The sequence below is a fragment of the Cyprinodon tularosa genome, unplaced genomic scaffold, assembly GCF_016077235.1.
Source record: "Cyprinodon tularosa strain WSP-4 unplaced genomic scaffold, ASM1607723v1 ctg285, whole genome shotgun sequence".
NCBI lineage: Eukaryota > Metazoa > Chordata > Actinopteri > Cyprinodontiformes > Cyprinodontidae > Cyprinodon > Cyprinodon tularosa.
The window spans coordinates 1,011,982-1,034,004 of NW_024038991.1; the positions used below are offsets into that span (position 1 = coordinate 1,011,982).

Sequence of the window (22,023 nt, forward strand, 5' to 3'; positions counted from 1 at the left end):
ATGGCCCTAGTTGACATAAGCAGTTAAATAACACATGTACAAAAAAATCTATTGGCCAATGCTGAAAACTTTGCTAAGTCCAAGTCAGCAATTTGGTCTGTTCTAAGAAGAGTTTTGCAACTAAAAATGTTTTGCAACCTACACTCGAGAATCAGTCAGTGTAAGTTAGCTTGAAAATGTTAAGCCACCTCTGATGAAATGTATGTTTTATCAATAAACAGGAGGACATTTAAAGAATTACCCACTGCAGGACCACAGCTTACTACTAAACTAAAATAATTCAAGCAACAGTCTCCCTTGTAAAAATTTTGCTCTACTTTTGGCAGAACTTGTGAAAAAGTTATGAAATCGACAACAAAATATAGAAAAGGGTATAAAAGAAGAATTAAAAAATTATTTTTACAATAACTGACTTGAATTTTCACTAGTCTTAGAATTTCATGTTAGATCAGATTTGATAAAATGTAGTTCTCAATAATTGTAAGCAGTGGAAAGCCCTTTGCCAACATGTATTTAGCATGCTGGCTTTTAAGTTCTGTAGATCAGTCAAGTCCGCAAAGAGAAGAGGGAGAGAAAATCTTGTGCTAAAGGGAGGGGGTAATAATTGGCTGCTTAAATATTTGCCAACTCTATAAACCATTTAAACCTACATTATTAATCAGATATGATTCCCAACCCATAAACTCTGTTTGACCTAAGCTTGACCTAGGCTGTGGATGTTTTTAAGTAGATCTCTAGCTCACAACAGAATAAGAAACCTCTTGGTTAAATTCTGACATAGACTGAAAATGTTAAATGGCCAATGCACATAAAGTGGTCTATGAAATCTTAGGCCCCAAAATATTTTACACTACACTGACCTGTTCATGCACACATTCAAAAATTATTGTAACCACAGCTGCATTTAGATAGACTGACAGAAGCAAGGCGGCTATACAATTGGTGCCACTGGGTCCTCTGACCACCACCGTCAGGCAGGGTTGTTGAATTGTCTTGCCAGAGGACACAACAACATAGATGGATGGAATGAGGGCTCCGTATGTTGATGGAGCTACTTACAGGAAGCTTCCTGCTTCGTCCTACCTCACTGACAGCATTATTTGCACTGTACTTAGGAGGTTGGACTAGTGAGCAGGATGCCTCCTATTGACAGTTGCAGTAATTTAGCCTAGGGACCTAAATGGCAACATTCCTATCTACCCCTTAGGATCTATAAGGAATCCCACAATCCTTTGTTAAAAATTACATAGGCATACAGTTGGCACAAACCACCATACAGAATTGAACGCAAACACACTACTGCCTCAGATGTAGTGTGTGACACATGCAAATGTACACAGCTTCAAATGTTTCGTCTCTAAAAACTGACAGAGTCAGCCATTCCATACATTGTTTAGATTGTGTTTTTTTTGTTTTTTTTTATTTTTTAGAAGGCTGTAGTCCAAATCAGAAAAACATCATTCAAGTCTATTCATATATAAGCAATCCATAGGAAGCTGTAACAGATTGTCAGAAAGGGTTCCAAGTCTTTTTACTAGACAGTGCAAGGGAAAAATTTAGACCCAGAGTGTACTTGAATCCATCAAAATGCTTAGAAATTTCAAGTGGAAGTGCATCAGTGGATGCCTTGAAAAGTGCTGTTTAAACAGTGCTGGCAGTAAGGAAGAAGGCAGAAAAAGGATGGCGGATGGTTCCTTTTTATAGTTCATTTTGCATAAAGACCTCCTGCGTTTCTATCTGCCGCTTACGAGCTATACACTCCCACAATACTTTGTGTGACAGGAAATATAGGCACAGAATAAGAAAACAAAAATACATTATTTCCTTAAGTGTACGCTGTGTGAAATGTTTACATCTTTATATTTGGGCTTTTATAATAGGGTGACCAAACGTCCATATTTCCCGGGACATATCCGTATTTCACGTCCTGTCCCGGGCGTCCCGGGTTTTTTTTAGAAAGTGAGGAAATGTCCTGATTTCACTGCGCAGGACGCTGCGTGTGACGTAATCCCTGAGCCGCGTCAGTGCGGGCAGCCCTGTGTTCTTAATCAGAGGCTCTGTTCGAAAACCTAGGCTGCATCCTCCAAGGACGCGGTCTACCTAGACTGGATCCTTCGAAGTCCTTGAAAATAAGGAGACCGGAAGAGTTTTGTCTTTAAATTCGAACAGGTCCACCCTTCGGCGGGTTTTACCGCCGTATTCTCTGTTGCTTAGCAACCGTGAAAGTTGACACACAAAGCAGGAAAAGAATGAATACCGAGGTTTTCAAAACTGTTTGTTTATTTATTTATTTTTTTTTTAAGTTAAAGTGAACAAAGACTACACTCACAAGAATCCAGAGTGGAATAAATTTTCCAACCACCGGGAGCAGGAACAAATAAAATCAAATGTAACGATAGAAACCTTAGTCAGTTAAATAACCTTCTGCTGTCATTCTGCACATCTCTGATGTTGCTGCTATTTTCAAATATCCATTACTGTAAAAATGTCCATAGCTGCATATTGGTTATTAATTATCCAGTTTTATATTGTTAAAACACTTTACAGGATTTTATTTTTTATATTTTAACTCTTCCCTATTATGTTATTCTTATACATTTTTCTAAGGTCCTCATTTGTGTGACCATTTTCAATAATCTTTCTGCTGCTGTAAATTTGCCCATTGTGGGACAATAAAGGGATTTTCTATTCTATAAAAGGGTTAGAAATATATAAGTAAATCTAAACAATGTATCTACAAAATATATCTGCAAAATCTCTAATATTCAACAACAAAAAATACTTAGTTAAGCATATTGTGCAAAACAACAATAAAAAAATTAAACTCCTATCAGATTTATAGTCGCCACGCTGCATATCTATTAGAATCTGTCCTTAAATTACAGCCAAATTAATTTACACAGTAACAGATAAAAACCTTTAGATAAATCAAACATTACCGCCACATATCTGACTCAATAACCATTAAAACAACTATTTTCATTCATTTCAGACGGAACTATTCACAGAGTTGTATTATATTAAACTGAACTTCCAATTTTCACCCCTGTTCTGCTCCAAGTAACATTTCCTCTGATCACGGAGCAAATTTGACATTTGTTCTCTCAATCACACCCCCCCCCCCCCCCCCCCCCCACCCCCCCGCTCCAAGGTGTCCTGGTTTTCCCAAATGAAAATATGGTCACCCTAATTTATAATGAAGAGCTTCAGTTGGTCGCTATGTTTGTGGAACTTGCTTCTTTAGCATTCTTTTAGGAATGGCTGTAGTCCTGGTTTTGACTAGTGTTGGGCAAGTTTACCAGAAGATTATAAATATATCAGATAACTAGAACTGGAAATTTTCCTTAATTAATAGGTCATTCAAATCAAGGGTAAAACTAATAAATAATTATCAGTTGAATGATTATAATTGTAATTTGCTTACTGACCAGGGTTTTAGTCTCTTACATAAAAGGCTGGACACCTGATTCCTGCTGTGAGAAATTCAGTTGTCTTTAATCAATTTAGTAATTTAGACTATGGCTATTAGCAAAGTTATTAATCGGAAACCAGATAAATTTGTCTGTTACTTCAGATGCTACTAAAATAATCCAGCCTGAGCTAATCATTTATTAGATAATCATTTATTAGCTACTAATCACACAGTATTATTATTTCTAATAACTATGCAGGCGCAACTAAAAGAGACCATTCAAAGTCTAAGGAAGGTTCGAGTTTAAGGCTTAATACATTGAAAATTTTCTTCAGAATAGCAGCGGATAAATTTGAATAAACCCTGATGCAGAGATGGTAAATGCAGTCAAACAGTGCAGATTTATTTGGTTTTATGGTAAAAAAAATAATAATAATAATTCAGGAATGCATTAAACTGTGATGAGGCTGAAAGTGAATGGGTTAGATTAACTGGCCCCAGGGGTCTGGTCCGAATGGGTCCAACTGTAACACAGAAAAGCTCACGATATAGCCTCTGCAACGTTTTCAGCGTGAGGTAGATGGCATCTAAGGATGCTAGCCAGTCCACTGCGGTAGTTTCTTCAGATCCACGCCACTCGTTCAGCCTGTTAATTTAGCATTAGCATTCAGTTAAGGTCATTAAACTTAATTTTATAACTCACAGCAGCCTGGGACATCTCCCTTAAGCTATTGCAATGAGAGGGTAGCCACAGCCCTCATGTAGAAGCTCCTCGGCGACTCCTTCTTTGTGTCCATCTCAGGCAGGCTCATTCGGCAAACAGCAATTGGACCCCACTGTTGCTCTGGTGGTTAGATTTAGGTTACCAGAGGTGGATTAGCTTTCCTCTACCTCTACTGCCACAGGCGGGTCCAGGAAACACAATTTAACTCGGTTTGAATCACAGGAACAGTTGTCTGGCTCGGTCCGGCAGGCATAAACCTCTCTGGAGGGATGTGGTTGTGACTTAGCGAAGTCTTCAGCTTAGAAGTGCTCAAACTAGCCTAAGGTGGCCGAGGGGCCATCAACAACAGGAAGTTAAATAGGAAGAATTTTGTCTTTTAAAAACTCTGCCGGAGGGGTGTGCCTTCAGAAGGGAGTAGCTCCGGTTGCATCATTGATATTTGATTCCAACACTAGCATCATCCATGTGTGTTTCCATCATGCAAAAATGCCAAGAGAACTAAGGTCTGGATTTGGCACAGCAGTCTGAAATCCCTTTGCTACCCATGACAATGTACTAATTATTGACCAAAAGGTGTAGGGAGAGGAGCTAGAAACAGGATCCACACTTGTGTCACAAGACGTTCATCACAGATTAACCTCTTTTACGTAGGCCCTGAAATCAAAGATTTTTCAGTTGTATAACTTCCATGTTTTCATTGTTTATTGCTTGTTAGGGACATTTAGGGGAACCTACATATAGCAGTGCCATTGGAGGGGTGATAAAGAAGATGCAAGAAACTTCCCTTAGGATGATACATATAAATGATTCTTAGAGATATCTGAGAAGCTGATTAACGGAATGACTTAATGGAGAGCAGAAACCCCGACTGAGTGATAGAAGGGGCCAAGAAATGTCTGACCAGCTCTCTAGGAAATATCCCGAAGGACCTAAAGATGAGCTGTATCTGCACAACTGGATTGGTCAGCAGAGTAAATATTATAGTTAAAGATTCCAATCCGTCTAAGAATTAGGTATAACTGACCCTGAGTGGAATAACAGCCCTCATCTAAAGCAGCTGCACCAAGCACAGAGGAAACAGTTTGCCAGATCACTGATTCTGCCCTGTGTTATGGCTGAGCTGATTCTGCAGCAATGGACTGTGTGCGCGAGATATCTGGAATGTGCTGTGGGTGCAATGTACCAGCAGTATGTGCTTAAGTTTGTTTGTTTGTAACCTTAGTTATTTAAGGTGGATTACAATCTCTTTAACAGGCAAACCTAATAGCTTAACATAAAAAACCTGGGCAAACCTAAGAGCATACCAACAATTACAAATTGATGGTATGAGTAGATGACAGGAAACGCAGGCGAAGTGGGAGCAACGAATTCCTGTTGGCAAGCGAAGAGGGAATCAACGGAGCGTAAACTGTTCATGGAGGGGATGAGCAGGGAGGAAGGAAGGTCATGTCAGGTGTGAGCAACTGAGCGACAGGCGGATGAGGGTGGAGGAATGTAAATTGAAAAGATACAATGGCAGGCGAGACCTGTGGGAGAAAACAAGGGCGGGCCTGAAAAAGCTTGTTAAGCGATTAGGCTGAGACCAAGCAGATGCCTGGGGTAAACACTCTTGGCTCATAGCTTAGCTCAAAAAGGGGATCGGAGTGACGGCCAAGCGGGAGCTCTGTATGGAGTTAAATCAGTGACATTGCATTGACATCAAATGTGAGATTTGGCATTGCAAAATCAAACAGTGAAAATACATGCAAGTCTGACATGCAATATTGCTCAGATACTTGTTGGTGACAGGTTAAGCTGTTGATTGAAGTCTTAAGTAGGACTCTGATGCGGATGGGTTGTGTGTGATACATGTACACTTGCACCTTAATCCTTATTTATCTTGATATACTGTATATACCCTGATATACTGTATATATATTGTTTATTCTTAATGCGCCTTTTTCCTCCTTGCTTGCACCTTCTTTAATTACTATGCCAATATGTGACCAGTGAATTTCTCCGCTGTGAGATCAATAAAGCTCATCTAATCTAAGTTTATGTACAGGTGTTTTTGAATGCTAATTACGTATTCCACAGGTGGATTACAGGAAAAGTGATCCAGTTTATTCAGTTGAATTTCCAAAGAGGCTTTGTTATTATTTGGTAAAAGATTTTAAAGCCACATACTTGACAAATAATAGTAATCCTAAACATATGGACTCCTTTAACCCTGCTAGTCTCTATTTTAGAAACTTTCTTTGCTTTATTTTCATGTAAAGGTTTTAGCAATTAAACACAAAACTCACCCAAAATGCAGTACATTTCGTTCAATAATTCCGTGATTTCTTATTTGATATTTTGGCATTCGCTATTTATTTATTTTTTATCATCATCATTCTTTAAACTTTCTTTTTTTTTAATGTTTTGTTTCTTTTTGGGAGTTTACAGTAAGGCATTCCAACATGCTCAAAGGCATCTTTAATATGTATTTTATGTTTATTACTTTAATAAAAAGGAAATACTCTTAGGTTTAGACCCTTTGGATTTGACGACGGTATGACAGGAGCAGTGCTACAGCATTCAAGAAGAGAAACAACAGTAATGTAGTCAGCAAAACAAGGAATAGCTTAATAAAAATAGGGTAAGGTGATGGAGGGAGGGAATCTAAAACTTTACAGGAGCTGCAATGTATGCATCAGTGACTGAGGGCAGATTGCAGTGTTATTGATCCCCCCATTACAATATCAATCTACCACACTGCTAATTTACTAAGGACAGCTTTACCACTGGAAAACCTTATGAATAGATTGTTATGGGTCTACTCTCACTTTCTGAAGAGCCCCTCACAAGTCTTGTTCAGGGTGGCCTGACTGGTTAGTTTGAAGTTATCAGTTGTTCTGCTTTTTTTGGAACGGGACTCCACCCTTTTAATCACAACCCCTTTGTGCCCATTTGTTATATATAAACATTTTTCTAAATACCTAAGATGAGAATAGGATTCATTCAGGGTTACCTCCCCTATCTGAAACTATACATTGTCCTTTAATGCCATAAACAAGATGATCTCTTTATTGATGTTCTTTTTTGACACCGCTGTCATTTTGGCCACCGCATGGATGTGCTTCTACAATTTTGTGTATGAAACACAAGTGAAGTTTGGATCGACACGCAGACATACAGATGTAGACACAAACCAAACTGGCAAATATTTCCCAACCACCCACAACACAAGCTAAAATACTTTATCAGTGTTTTAGGCTCAGAGTAGGGAGGATAGAAGCATCAACTGCTGTAAGTAGCTTCAATATTCAACTTTGTAACCACCTCTAACAAAAACCTTAGGTGCTAAAGGCTACACCATTTAGAATCTGCAACATTGACATGTTTTGGCCTAGTTTGGATTTCAGAGACTGGTCTTGGTTAGTAAGGGTGATATTACCTTAAAATCTTATGGTATTTAGTTGTACTATCGTAATAACATTAAACTTGATGATATAACACTCGTCATTAATTATTTTAAAGTCCTTCTCAGATAACTGTATAACTGTGACTGCATGCCACAGCAATCAACACCCCAGAAGTCTCACAAACATTGAAAATATACACATTTAAGATTGGCTCCATTTTATGCTTCTTTTATCAAAACAATTTTTAATGGAATGCTTAGATTATGTATCAATATTGTTATTATGATTAGAAAATGTAAAATGATAACGATGCATGATAGAATAGGAACCCACCCCTACCTGCTACTCACTAAGAGTACTACTAACTAAGGATGTATTCTCATCAGAAAACAATTGGTTGATTTGTTTGGTCTGGACCAAAAGTGGACTTTATTCTTTTGTTATGTCATATTTGTATTCAAATTTTATTCTTTACAAGAGGACTATAATTCAGAAAAAGGCCTTGGGTATGTAGATTGTTCTCCCAAAGGGCAGAAATGACAATGACAGGAAAGAAAATAGAACAGGAAATGGAAGAAAATTTCTTTGGGACTCCTATATAAAACACCTCTGTTTTGCATACTTTTGTTGCTATTACAACTGAAAAACCCTTGAATGGCAAGAGCAGTTAATTTTATGAAGATTTCAAGACTTTTTATTTTTCGTTTTGTGATGGTTTTGGAAAATGCAACCTTCAAGAAGATCACTTGCTAGCAGCAGTGTTGCCAAGCAACAGACAGTGGAAGATGAAATGCAAAAATTTGAAGTTTCTGGATTCGATTCACAGCCCACGTCTTCCTGCATGAAGTTTACATGTTTTCTCCATGAATGCGTGGGTTCTCTCAAGGTGCTGTGGCTTCCTCCCAGAGTCCAAAAACATGACTGTTAGGTGAATTAGCGAATTGTGTTGCCCTAAAGCAGAGTGACAACCTGTCCATCTTGTACCTCGCCTCTCGCGCATAGACTGCCGGAGATAGGCACTGGCCCTGCGACCAAGACGGAAAAAACGAAAGAAAGATGGATGGATGGAAATTAAATAATGATGTCGGTACCATGTTTACTAGTACGGTGGCTAATTAAATTCAAAGAGGAGTATACTTTCTTGATATGGGTCAGACTGTTTTGTCTTCATACCGGTAGGAAACAGCACCACAGTCTGATGGAAGCAGACCAAGACCACCTCAAAAAGTGGGTCTGGTGGTTTACTGGTCCTTTTTCATACCTACACAGAAGCTCTGGACCAAGGGGGTAAGAACTCTGCTCCCTAAAAAGTATAAAGCTCGCTCAGACATCCAAATGACAAACACACAGATACCATTCAAGCTGTCAGAGCAATTAGAAAAGGCCAATAGGCTACCTGATAAGAATGAAGTTTAAATCCAGCTTACTATAAAATTATCCTGGGTTACAAACATACTTCTTTGCTCTCACACAAATACACAGAGCAAGTTAATCTAAAATGTTTTTTTTTTTTAAACACAGACATGAAACTTTTTGTTAAGATCCGAAGCTGAAGACCCCCTGCTCTAAGTTTACTGTTGCTCCACAGCAGGAGTTGTAGAGTTGTCCTCAGTATGCTGTATTATCCTCAGGCCAAGCAAAAACTTTTTTTCCCCACTTATACTAAGTAAAGAATAAGTGAACACAGTATCTGCCTCCTGCTGCATTTCATTACAGAGAACAATGGGTAAATGAAGAGAAACCTAAATATTTACAACACACACTAAAACAATTAATTGTTAAACTGTTGTTAAAGAAAACACAAAGCTCCTGTAGTGTATGCACAGCTATTTTAGAAAAACATCAGGTTTATCATATTTTTTGTTAGGTTTGCAGTTGAGCCATGCTCATTTATAAGTGATCAGTTTAACAGTACTCTATTACATATTTAATGTCTGGGTTATTGAGTGGTCTGGGGTGTCCCTTGGTCTATCCAATGCTATTAGTTTATCAGTGCTGTTTAAAACAATAAATAAATAAACAAGATCACATCTTTATTTATAGTCAGAATTACAGAACCTCACAATACTGTATAGTTTCTGTTAAGTTATTGAGATAATTGATTGCCCTGGAATGTATGCAGTCCTGGTAAAGCAAGCAATACAAATGCTGATGAAGGTTCTCAGTCATCCAGGTCATAGCAACTAAGCAATACAAATGCACCAATACACGTACACCCTCTTTTGTGTGGCAGTAAAAAATGCATGTTTTCCCCACTGTGCTTTGCTCATACCTCCTTGATGCTCTGTAGGATAAATCATTCCCTGGAAAACGACTTGCATTTGCGTGTAAGTTGTCTCTCTCTGCATGTGTGCTCCAGCTGAATTACTGGAAAGTTCCCACACATTCTAATCTGGGATAATACCTGGCACCCCTCTTTTAATTGTCATTTTCTTCTTCATTATTTGTTTTATCTTGAAGGATACTAAACGTTTAGTTACAATGGATTCCGTTGTCTTTCAATTTTATCCTAATAAAAATGTTTTTTTTTACAAACTTATACAAACAGATTTGTGATTACCCCTTCTTAATTAATATTTTAGTGTTCAGTACTATCCATAATCTTAGAATTGGTTATAAGTAGCTTATCCCTGTCGTAGTAAGGCTTTTATGTGGCCATTGAAACCTGCTGTATGCCTACAAATACATCTCAGCTATGACATGCCTATCTGGATTAGAAACTACAGCCTGTGCAGAACAGCATTACGTCGCTAGAAGGTAATCTAGAAGTTACATAGCGAGCTCTGTAGGCATACAACTCAAATACCCTGTGCATGAAGTTATTTGGGGGTGCGCTTGGGAAATAAAAAGGATAAATAAGCGTAATACTGAGAAAGCACTTGAACAGGAACATTTTCTCTTAGATGTGATCAGGTGCAGGGATTGATGAGAGAATAACATGCTGCTCTCTAACTGTGTCAATCTTCATTTAATCTGTTTGCTGCTGTGGAATATGTTATCTATGGCCAATTTGTCTATAGTAGGTTATTCAAATGTTTGAAACCAAAAAAAAGAAAAAATTATATATGTATGTATATATTTATTTTTATTTTTTTGCAACAGTTTTTTTTACATGCTTATAGAAGCATAAGCCCTACTTACTCCTGATATGAGGGGATTGTCCTCTTTACAATGTGAAAGAATTCAGAAATCGTGTTCAGCTCTTTTTTGTTCATCCTTTTTCTTTATCCTATGTGTGCTTATGTGTGTGTTGCTTAATGAAGAGCCAAGTGGGGCTAAATAGGTCCCCTCTATCTCAATAAAGCTGGAACCATGGGGCTAATGATTTGCTAATTTGTTAGACAATTGCTAGAACAACATAACATTTATCACTATGTATAAGGAGTAGGTTTAAGTTAATGCAGCATTGTTTCAATCTTATAATATCACATTAGTTGTTCATTTCTATAAATATGTTATATATTTTTTTAGGTGATTTTGGATTTCCAGAGATATGTTATTTGCCAAATGTGGGATAATAATGAGAGACATTTCAGCTCATTTTTCTATCAATTCACTTGAACTGAGAAGTCTATGCACTGAATTTCAAAGCAGTACTTAATATTAATGCAATAATATTGATAATTACCTTAATAGGGTCAAACATTTACAATGTCCCTCTATTGTTGTAAAGCAGAGGTGGGCTCCTTTAAGTGGAAGAGGTGGAAATAAGTTTTTTACATCATTTGTGGAAGGGGGTGGAGTGTAGAGTTTCCAATGTTCAACTCTGCGTAATACGAAAACGAATGTGTTTTAGTGGTAACATAAGATTTCCAATTAAAAACAATTTGGCATAGTGGTACAATATGCAGAAATCTGTAACGTTACAGTACTTTCCATTAACTAACTGGTCTCAACTGTAACTGGATTTGACTGTAGTAATCAGCTTAAAAAATATAGCTTTTTTAGATTTTGGCTCATTATGTGTCAAACCCTGTGTATAATATTTTTCTATATTTTTGTACTTGTTGTCCTCAGTTTCTTTTTTTTTTTTTTTTTACCACTTACTGTATGAACAAATCCATTAGACCCCATGGCATCACTCCCCATGCAGCATATTATCAAAATGAGCTAAGGCCAGAAATTATTTAATTGCTGAATGGCTTCTTGCGTGTTGTGTGCATTGCTGCACATATGGCAGTGACTACTGAAGCTTCCTTTCATGTGGCAACATGCATCTAGAGCCTGTGGGAAAGATATGGTCCATGTCTTTGTTTTTCTTTTTCCCTCAGCCCACTGCTGTGCCTTTCTGTCTCTTGACACTTTGATATAATTTCTTATCCAGTAAAAACACACTAAAACTCGAGTCCCAATCCATACTAGCCCCTTCTTAATTACATTTAATTCCCTTTTAAGTTGGTAGAATTCACAAAAGTAGGATAAGAGACAGTGGGGATGAGTAAGCCTGTGTGAGAAAGAGAGAATCAGACAGCCTGTACAAAAACAGATACTTATCCCACCGTAAGACAATCTAGCATAATAGGCTTCCACATGGAACTGGGATGCCCACTTTTAATGACCCGGGTACATAAAATATTGAAGTTACCAGACACCACCACATTCCTTTCATCCACTTTCTTTCTCCCACACACTTCTGAGCTCTTGTCATTTCCCACTGTACCCTTCAGTATGTTCCTAGCTCTCTCTCTCTGTATCAGCATCAGGGATGAAAATGAGTCTCACAGTGGGAGAAAAAAAAAGGAAGAAAAGATGGTAAAGGAGTGAAAGGGTTTTAGGGCTTTTTCTCTTTTCTTCATCATGTGTTTTAATAATTAATGGTCACATGACATTTTGGTGCCGTTAAGCTGCTAAATAGGGATCAGCTCTGGACTCATTACTTTATTATTTTACCCCTATCTCTCAATATCCATACTGCTCCCTTCCTGCTCCTTTCCTCTTCTATGTCTTTTTCCAATTGCTTTCTTACATTGATTCATTACAAACTATATACGATAATTAACAATAACGATAATTAAATTATATGATTGATACATATGGTGACTTACAAGGGTATCCACTAGGGCTGAAACAATTAATCGGATTAATAGTGATTAATTGATTATTGAAATAATCGTCAACTAATTTAGTAATCGATTAATCATTAACTGGAATGTAGAGACTGTTAAACAGGTATTTAGGTGACAGTGTCCCACTTAGAGCAGTAAGATATGCCAAAATTGTAAAAAAAAAAAAAACGTGTTTGTCAGTATTTTATATCCAGAACTCCTCAAGTGGACAAGTTTTAGTTTCACCTGGTTAAATTTCACAGAAAGTCTTATTTAAGGAACCTTTGGATATCTGATTAATTATCAAAAAATAATCCACAGATTAATCCATAAGCAAAATAGTTAGTTGCAGCCCTAGAATCCACACACTTTTAACATTTCATCAATTACAAAAGAAACATCAGTTCATAGTAAATGTTGCTAAATATGTCTTGGATTAACACAGAGCAGCTTAAAATTGTGAAGTTAAACTTAATAAATAACTGATTCTCAAGATCTCAGATGTTTGTTAAGGTATATAATAAATAAATAAATACCATCAGGTAGATCAAGAATGGTTATAGGAATATATTCCAAGCACTAAAATATCTGGACTGTCTCATCTAGTGAATGCTGCAAGTCAATGACTTGATGAAATGTGTTCAGTTTGTTTAGTTTCAAAAAACAAAATAAAAAAATATGTCCATAGTAAACTTAACTTGACTGCATATTTTATCATTAGACAATATCTGGAATTTGTACAATGACTGGGAATCTGTATGTATTATTGGATTGGATTAAACTAAACTTTTTAAGTATCCCTTTTTATAGCCACTTTTTTTATAATATTAGGTTGTAGGTTTAGAAACTGATGCAAAATTAGACTGCTGTTGTTAGACACAGCTCCATTAATAAACACAATAATGACTTTTGTTAAGGGAGCTAGATGCTGTATGTGACCAATATTTTTCTGTGGTTGGTTCCTCACAAAATGGGTCAAAAAGTGTGGCTAGCTCTACACAACAAGATTATTTCTCTTCTATTCACACCAAAATAGTCCTTATTCATAAAATGAAAGGATTTAAAGGGTATGTCTTTTACCGCTATATCTCGTGTTCAGTGCCTTTCTGACTGGTAAAAAGATGAATTATACTTTAACTTCAATTAATTCAGTAAACTTTGGATTTTTCTATTATTCTTCTTTGCTTAAGTCATATTTTTGAATGGTCTCTTTCATTACTCTGATGAAAAACAATGCATTTTACCGCTGCTGCTGCTGCTAAAGTAGCTTCATCCAAAATCGGAAAGTCCTGCTGGCTGCTCCCCTCTGTGCAGAGCTATTGCTTTTACTTTCCACCACCTCCTCTGTGGGTCTTGCCGTTTTAGTGCCCACACACAACATTCTCTAGAGACATACCCGAAACCACACTCACAGTTTCCGGAGGTCATTATGTTATCTTTTTCCTTCTACCACATAAGTCTATTTATAAAACCTAATTTAATTATTTTTTTTACTTTGTTCCTTAGATGCTAGTACCAGATAGTAGGTATTTTCTGCCTCTTTAATTTCTGTAAAAAGCCTTTATCTTCAGTAGTGTTTCTTTTTCCTTAATATTTTTCTATAAGCAAATTATCTTTACTAAACTGCATTATAAAAGAGGTTTGTTTTATGATCAAACTTAAAATGTGAATTTTAAATGGCAGAAACATTTGCCAGCAATTTAAATGACCCTGAATGAATCTGTAATCATCCATTTTTCTGTCACGCTTTATCCCTACTGGAGTCACGAGTAGTGCTAGTGCCTATTACCATCTGTCTACAGGCGAGAGGCGGGGCACGCCCTGGACAGGTCACCTGTCTATCGCAGGGCAACACAGCGACAAACAGGACAAACAGCCATTCATGCACATACTCACACTTAAGGAGAATAACCTTAAGTCAATCTAACAGTTATTTTTTTGGACTGTGGTAGGAAGTACCCAGAGAGAACCCATGCATACACAGGGAGAACGTGCAAACTCCATATAGAACGACCCCGGGCTGGGAATCGAACCCGGCACCACTGGGCAGCCCCATGATATTTCAAATGAATTGCATAGTTTGCTTAATTTATGGTTTGACACTGAATCCATTGGCCCTGAAAATCTATTTTCTTGCATTGAAAATGTCTTTTTTTTTACTTTCAGTTCTATTATTTAATTTTAGTTAAAAAATGTAGTCGTTAAGTGTCAGAGAACCAGGTCGTTAAGCTGCAAGGTAATCAAACACAGATTCAGAGATTGACATTTTACATCAAGCTGAAATAGCTTTATGGCAAAGATCAGAAACATATTGGATTTTGGACAACATAGCCAAGTGGCCAACTGTCACGAAAAGATCAGACGCAGGTTGCATATTGGCAAAATAAATAAATAAAAATAAAAATTTTATTTGGGTCACTTCAGTGATGCCTGCAGTGTGAACATAGCCTAAACTTTGCGGACCACTTGGATTTAGCTAAAAAAATGTGGAACTCAGTGTCACTCAGGAACTCATTCATCTTAAGGCATCTGAAAGAACATAATTATTACGACTGAATACATTAATCAGAATATCCCAGTTATATTCAAAGAAGGTTTTACCTGTCTTAACTCCTTAATTAGTAAAGAAATGTCCTTCAGTCCAACACAGTGTCCTCACTACCAATGTATAACTACTATGGGGATAGAAAAAAATGTAAGGGTCATATTAAATAATTAGTATGACACTATATTTTATTTATGTCAGATTGGAATGTGCTGGTATCTCCATAAAGCTTAATTATTTTTCAACTTCTATGTGTGGCAATGATCAAAATTCAGAGTGATGGCAACGAGGATCACAATAAAATAAGGAGGATATATTTAAAACAATACTGAAGGAAATTACATTTAAAATAAAAAAAATAGTAAGATATAAATAGTAAAAAAAATGAACAATCAAACACAGAGAGCATTAACTTTAAACAATGTTTTTTGTTAAATGGTGAATACCAGTAGAAATGTACACACAGAGCCGTCCCCCTAAACACAGAACATGTGCTGTGCATAGGGCCTCATCTTCCATCAGGACTACATTTTGCATGCAGTAGCATATGTGGATTCACATATGTGCAGTACCATGATGCGGAGTAATGAAAAGAGACCACCTTTAATCTGACTGTGCAATGAGTTTCAGCACTCGACTTCTAACCTATCACATGGTGGTGTTCGTGCAGACAGGCTCTTCATCCCAGACTGTTTGATCATCATTGTCATCACCCTGTCCAAATCCAAAGATTCTTTTTTTAGATTGTGTACACAAAGACGGAAACATCTTTAATGAAATTAATTTCAGTCATGTTTATTGATAAGCTCAAATTATAGAGGAATTCTTCTTGGCCATAGCTGTGGGAACAGCAAAATGGCCCAGAACTACTTAATATTTTCCAATTAATCAAAAAACGCCACACCCAGCCATGAGATGGTATCCTCCCTTTCTCCCCAACAGCACAGCATTACCATATGAGGTGATGCTAGACACTCTCTGGTCATCACAGGTCATCTTAGCCTTCAGCATTGAAATGTAATTCTAGCTGACTTACACAGAAAGTGAACACGGATATAGAAAGATTACTTATTTTAAACAGAATGTAAAAAGGAATTAATCTTCAACAAGACCTACAGAAGCTGAGATATCAACATATGTCCAGGCAACATGGACACATTCATGAGCATGTGACTGATGCATTTGTTTGACAGAGGGAACTAAACTTTTATATTCATTTTGAAATCAGCCTCTTTGATCCTGAACTATGTTTTCATAGGTCTGCAGTTTGTTATTAATAATAATGTAGAAATAATAATAATGATAATAACAATAATGATAGTAATAAGGATATAACTATAGATAACAACACAAGTCATTTTTTATGTCAGTAAAAGTAGTAGTAGCAGTGCAAGTACAAGTACTAGGCAATAGTTCTATTGGTGCCAGTATTAGTAGCATATAGTCTAATAGATAGTAGAAGTACCAGGAGTATTATCATAATTCCTCTTACTTTTATTTTTTTATTATTATTAGCAGTTGCTGTTGTATTGTTTGCAGTCAGTGCTTTTGAATCTTTATGAGGTTAGTATTTATATATAGTATTTAATTTCATTATGAAGTTTCACATTAAGACCTGAATTTATCTTAATCTGCTTGTATGGCTTTCTTACCACAAAAGGGTCAGTATATATCTCAGCATGCAGTTTTTTCATATTTATTCATTTCAGGTTAGATTTTTATATTATATTTATTTGATTTTGTATTTGTTTTGTTCGGGAGGCCTCCAATTAACATTTTGCTTAGGGCCCCAATTTGTTCAGGTTGGGCACTTGTGCTTAACTCCATCATTTTTATAGATATATAAGGGTCTAGCGATATCCAGAGGTTTGACAAAAACTTTTAAAAAAGGACATTACACATTTACATGTTTAGTAGTGTGATTGTTTTTTGCTGATTACTATGTGACTGATGAAAAACCAACGTCAAATTTGTTGGTTGCAAATTCAAACTTGGCCATTTATGTTTATTCCAACTATAGCTGGAGCATGCTCTGTTCTCTTTAAATGAGCACCTCTTTTGGACCCGTGCTGTTTTGCTATGAGCTGTTTTGAAGCTCCACTCTAATATGGTGGTTTGTTTCAACTAGCTCAGTCATTTCTATAAAACAAGGCAACAGAGTAGTGAATATTCAAATCATCTCGTATTGATTACACAGCTTTATTGCAGTTTCAGTCTTATGCATTATGCACAATAAAGGGCCTGAGATTTTCCTTCAAGCAATTGGCGTCTTCCTGGTGTGTGTTTATAAATGTGTGTGTCCATTAATCTAGATTCATGCAAGCAGAGAAGTTACTGGAGGTTACAGAATGCATCCATAAAGAAAACCAGTCTCATTAGTGTGACAGCAAGGAAACAACATTTCTCAGACCTTGCCCTGCCTCAAACGTTTCTCTTTACCCCTTTTTACTTTCTCATTTCTTTCTCTCTCCTCTGGCCGTTTTCGTACATCTTTGCTTTGAAGCTTCATTCTCTGACTCTCCTTATTTCTCGTGTTCTCTCCCAGTCACTCAGTTTGACTTCTCATTTACAACGGATCTCATCTAATTTCACATATAATGTATTTATTTATTTTTTTCTTTATCACAATCTGTAATCCCTTCCTGTCAGTTTTTATGAGGCGGGTGGTTGAGAGGTGCTGATACTGTACTCAAAGGCTTCTGTCAGCAGAATGCCTTTTCTTTCTTCCAGTAACTCCAGCAGATCAGTAATTTAACATCTCTTGTAAAGTCTTTTGTCTTGTGTTACTGGGCTCTCCTTCCCATAGTCTCTTTAGCCTTACCCCTCAGAGTGGTAATCTTATTAGAAGAACTAGAAAGCATAAGGTCATCTTCTGATCAAATATTTTCATCAAATCTCTGTCAGGTATATTTGCAATATGTGTCATTGTTACGCCCACCAAGGACACAACATATTTGAGGACACGAGACAAAAAATGAGGGTTCAAAAAAAGATATTTTATTAATAAATTCTCTCCGTTTTAGTTGTTCTTGGTTCGGCTTCTTCAGATGTTCTGCGAAGAGAAAAATAGTTAACGGCCCTCAAATCCCGTGCCCCAAAAAAAGAAAAAAAGAAACCCAAAGTAACAACAGAAAGTTGGACCTGGCAGGCCGATCAAACAGAATAAAACGGTACAGCAGGGGGCCAACCCTATACAGGGCCGTCGAAGCCCCTACTGGTACCGGACTAAAGGCAAAAAATAACCTAAGCGAAAGAAAAATCGAAAACAGGACTACCGGTCCCGCCAGGCCAAAAACCTCAAGAAAAAAGTAAGAAAAAGGTAACAAAAATACCACATGGCAGGCTGGAACGTCCGCTGCAGGCCGCAGCGACAAGACAAGTGCGCACCGCGCACGATGGAGCAAATGAAGCAGGTGGGAAGTGGCGTCCAAACGAGGTTGGAAAGGAACGCGCAAGGAACGCGCTAACGTGCTGAAGGCCAGCCTATTTATAGGCGGACGACAGCACCACAAATTAACATAATTGATTTACTAAAAGAATCCTAAAATATATTAACAAAAGGATCCTTCAACTAAAGTTTATAAGCAAACGAAGAAAAGAAATGGACAAAAATCATAATGTGCCTGGGGCACATAACACCCCCACCCAAAGACTCTGAATGGGGTCCGAAGCAAAGCTCAACCCATTCAGAGAAAAAAAAAAGGAAAGCGGGACTACAGTCGTGAGTGTGCGTCGGCCACTACATTGTCTTATCTTCACATAATAAAAACACGTTAAAAGGAAAGCGGGACTAGAGTCAGGAGAGTGCGTCAGCCACTACGTTGTCCCCTCTTCCTACAATAAAAAACGCGTCACATAGCTTTCACATCCAAGACATGATCTAATGCGCTCTCAATGCCACCAAGCGCAGCAAATACATCCAATTCACCAACTTCAGTCTGCGTATTTCAAAAAACAGCTCTTCCCTCTATCAAAGCCAGCTGTCCAAAATTGACCTGAAGTTCCTTTAAACGACATGGATCAGCTGCACATGAGGTTTCCTTCGGCGATTCATCAAGACTCTGTTAAAACTGCAGCAGGAAAAATATCCTTCGTGCACTCACTAAAGACATCTAATGTGGCTCCTCGAGCAAACTCATCCAGGTCAAACTCCATGTCCACCCCTGGAATCTAGCCACACTAAACAGGAACACTCCATCCAATGTAGGCTCTCGAGCAAACTCATCCAGGTCAGACTCCATGTCCACCCCTGGAATCTAGCCACACAAACTGTCAAGCACACATACAAAGCCACAAAAAACACCAGAGCCAAATCGTCCAATCCACAATAACCTCAAAATGCTCGGCTTCCCGTGCATCTGCAGCTGCCCCGACACCTGCGTCATCTCGTTCACTGGAAACAACCGATAGATTTATGCAGAGCGGGCGCACGTTCATTACCAGCAACAGATCCTTTGTGCATTTATGCAAAGTGTCCAATGTGGGCCCTCGAACAAACTCATCCAGGTCAAACTCCATGTCTACCCCTGGAATCAAGCCACACCAAATCAGGAACACCTCTGCACAAATGAAGCTACAGCACCACCAGAACCGAATGCTCTAACTAATCAGCGCAACGTGCGTCAGCTGCGCAAAAATACACACAAACCCAGCACAACCGCCAACAAATAAGAACCAACCGTAGGACACGACCTGTCTCTAAAAGGCACACTTTGTTTAAACAAGCCCCCAAAAATATGTTACGTCCACCAAGGACACAACATATCGGAGGGCACTAAAGGCAAACTTTGTTTTGACAAGCCCCCAAAAATATGTTACGCCCACCAAGGACACAACATATTTGAGGACACGAGACAAAAAATGAGGGTTCAAAAAAAGATATTTTATTAATAAATTCTCTCCGTTTTAGTTGTTCTTGGTTCGGCTTCTTCAGATGTTCTGCGAAGAGAAAAATAGTTAACGGCCCTCAAATCCCGTGCCCCAAAAAAATAAAAAAAGAAACCCAAAGTAACAACAGAAAGTTGGACCTGGCAGGCCAATCAAACAGAATAAAACGGTACAGCAGGGGACCAACCCTATACAGGGCCGTCGAAGCCCCTACTGGTACCGGACTAAAGGCAAAAAATAACCTAAGCGAAAGAAAAATCGAAAACAGGACTACCGGTCCCGCCAGGCCAAAAACCTCAAGAAAAAAGTAAGAAAAAGGTAACAAAAATACCACATGGCAGGCTGGAACGTCCGCTGCAGGCCGCAGCGACAAGACAAGTGCGCACCGCGCACGATGGAGCAAATGAAGCAGGTGGGAAGTGGCGTCCAAACGAGGTTGGAAAGGAACGCGCAAGGAACGCGCTAACGTGCTGAAGGCCAGCCTATTTATAGGCGGACGACAGCACCACAAATTAACATAATTGATTTACTAAAAGAATCCTAAAATATATTAACAAAAGGATCCTTCAACTAAAGTTTATAAGCAAACGAAGAAAAGAAATGGACAAAAATCATAATGTGCCTGGGGCACATAACAGTCATAACTTTTCCTTTACCCTTGTTTAGATGCATAAACTGCCTTTGAAAAGTATCAACAACTATTGGACTTTTTAACGCTTGATTCATATCAAAGAATAGCTTCCCCAAAACATGATGGGGTCTCTACCGTCTCTCCAGCAGGATATGTTCAGTGTTTTATTTTTCCAAAATGTAATAGGTTTCGCATATAGCCAAATGGTACATGTAAATTACCTCTGATCAAAGCACCTCCTTAAAAATGCTACACTGCAATATTTCTTTGGTGAATTGGCTCTACGCATGGAAGATAGGGTGCCATTAGATTTTCAAAGCTTTAGATGCATTATAGTCTAACTCTGCTTCATCTATGATATGGTTTAAAGATACCTAGGATTAACAATGAGTTTAAATACACACATTTACTTAATAACTTGTTCATTCTTTTGGTAATTGGATGCACTGGATTTACTTTAGGGTAGAACCAGTAAAGGGATATATGTTTCAAAATCATATGGGGGTTTTTTTTCGCCATCAAGGACCTGCTTTGACCTAAAGAGTAAAAAATATGAACAAGTATGCTGGTTTCTATATGAAAACTTGCTGGAAAACTTTAATGCAATACTTGAAATATTTAAATATCTGACATGAAATCAAAAAAATTATTGCCCAGCCGAAATTACAGTAGTGCAGACTTCACCAAATATGGCCACATGCCTCGCAATATTATCACTCTTTAAGCCAAACTTTATCAAGGATGATAGTTTGAAGTTTGAAGGATGATGAAGGATGAGAATGATGTGATTAGTCCTGTAGTAAATTCTGTCCTCCTCCAAAGAACTCTGTGGTCAATTTCATGTGTCAGCAAAATATTCTTTCAGCATGGATTTTGGATTAGATCACTTGGCTAACAACATGAGATTGAAAAAATTAAGCCCCTGCAAAGGGGAACACCTGTGCTTGTTTATGTATTCATTTTTATTTTTTGGCTGCATGGAATTCAAACCTCTTGAATGATTTCTGCAAGAAGTCTGTAGATTTGCATTGCCTTAGGAAAGACAAAAAGCTAACTTTGGACATATGACAAACTTATTAAATCGGGATTTGAGCAAAGAATAAAAATTCTGGCTGGTAAATGTGGTTTTGGGGCTTTTGGCAAAGCTCCTAATATTGTGCATTTCATAGACTGAAAACACGATACAAAGTTAAATTGGTCCATTAAGTTTCTCTTTTGTTTTGTCAAAGCCAACAGCTATCAACACTTAATTATCATTTTTAATTACCCTAATGTGGCCCCACTCTACATCGTTGTGTTTTTTTTTTCAGCAATTAAAATGAAATATTATTATCTTGTGCAGTCCTTTTTCCATTGTATTGTGACACTGAAATTAAATTCACGCTAAAATGTG

The 22,023-nt window shown here is 37.7% G+C and overlaps 1 protein-coding gene across 1 annotated transcript in view; it reads left to right on the forward strand.

Annotated features, from left to right (window-relative positions):
* Nucleotides 1-22,023, forward strand: part of LOC119786989 (protein phosphatase 1 regulatory subunit 29-like) — a 220,967-nt gene that overhangs the window by 134,253 nt on the left and 64,691 nt on the right. The gene's annotated exons all lie outside the window — the stretch shown is intronic.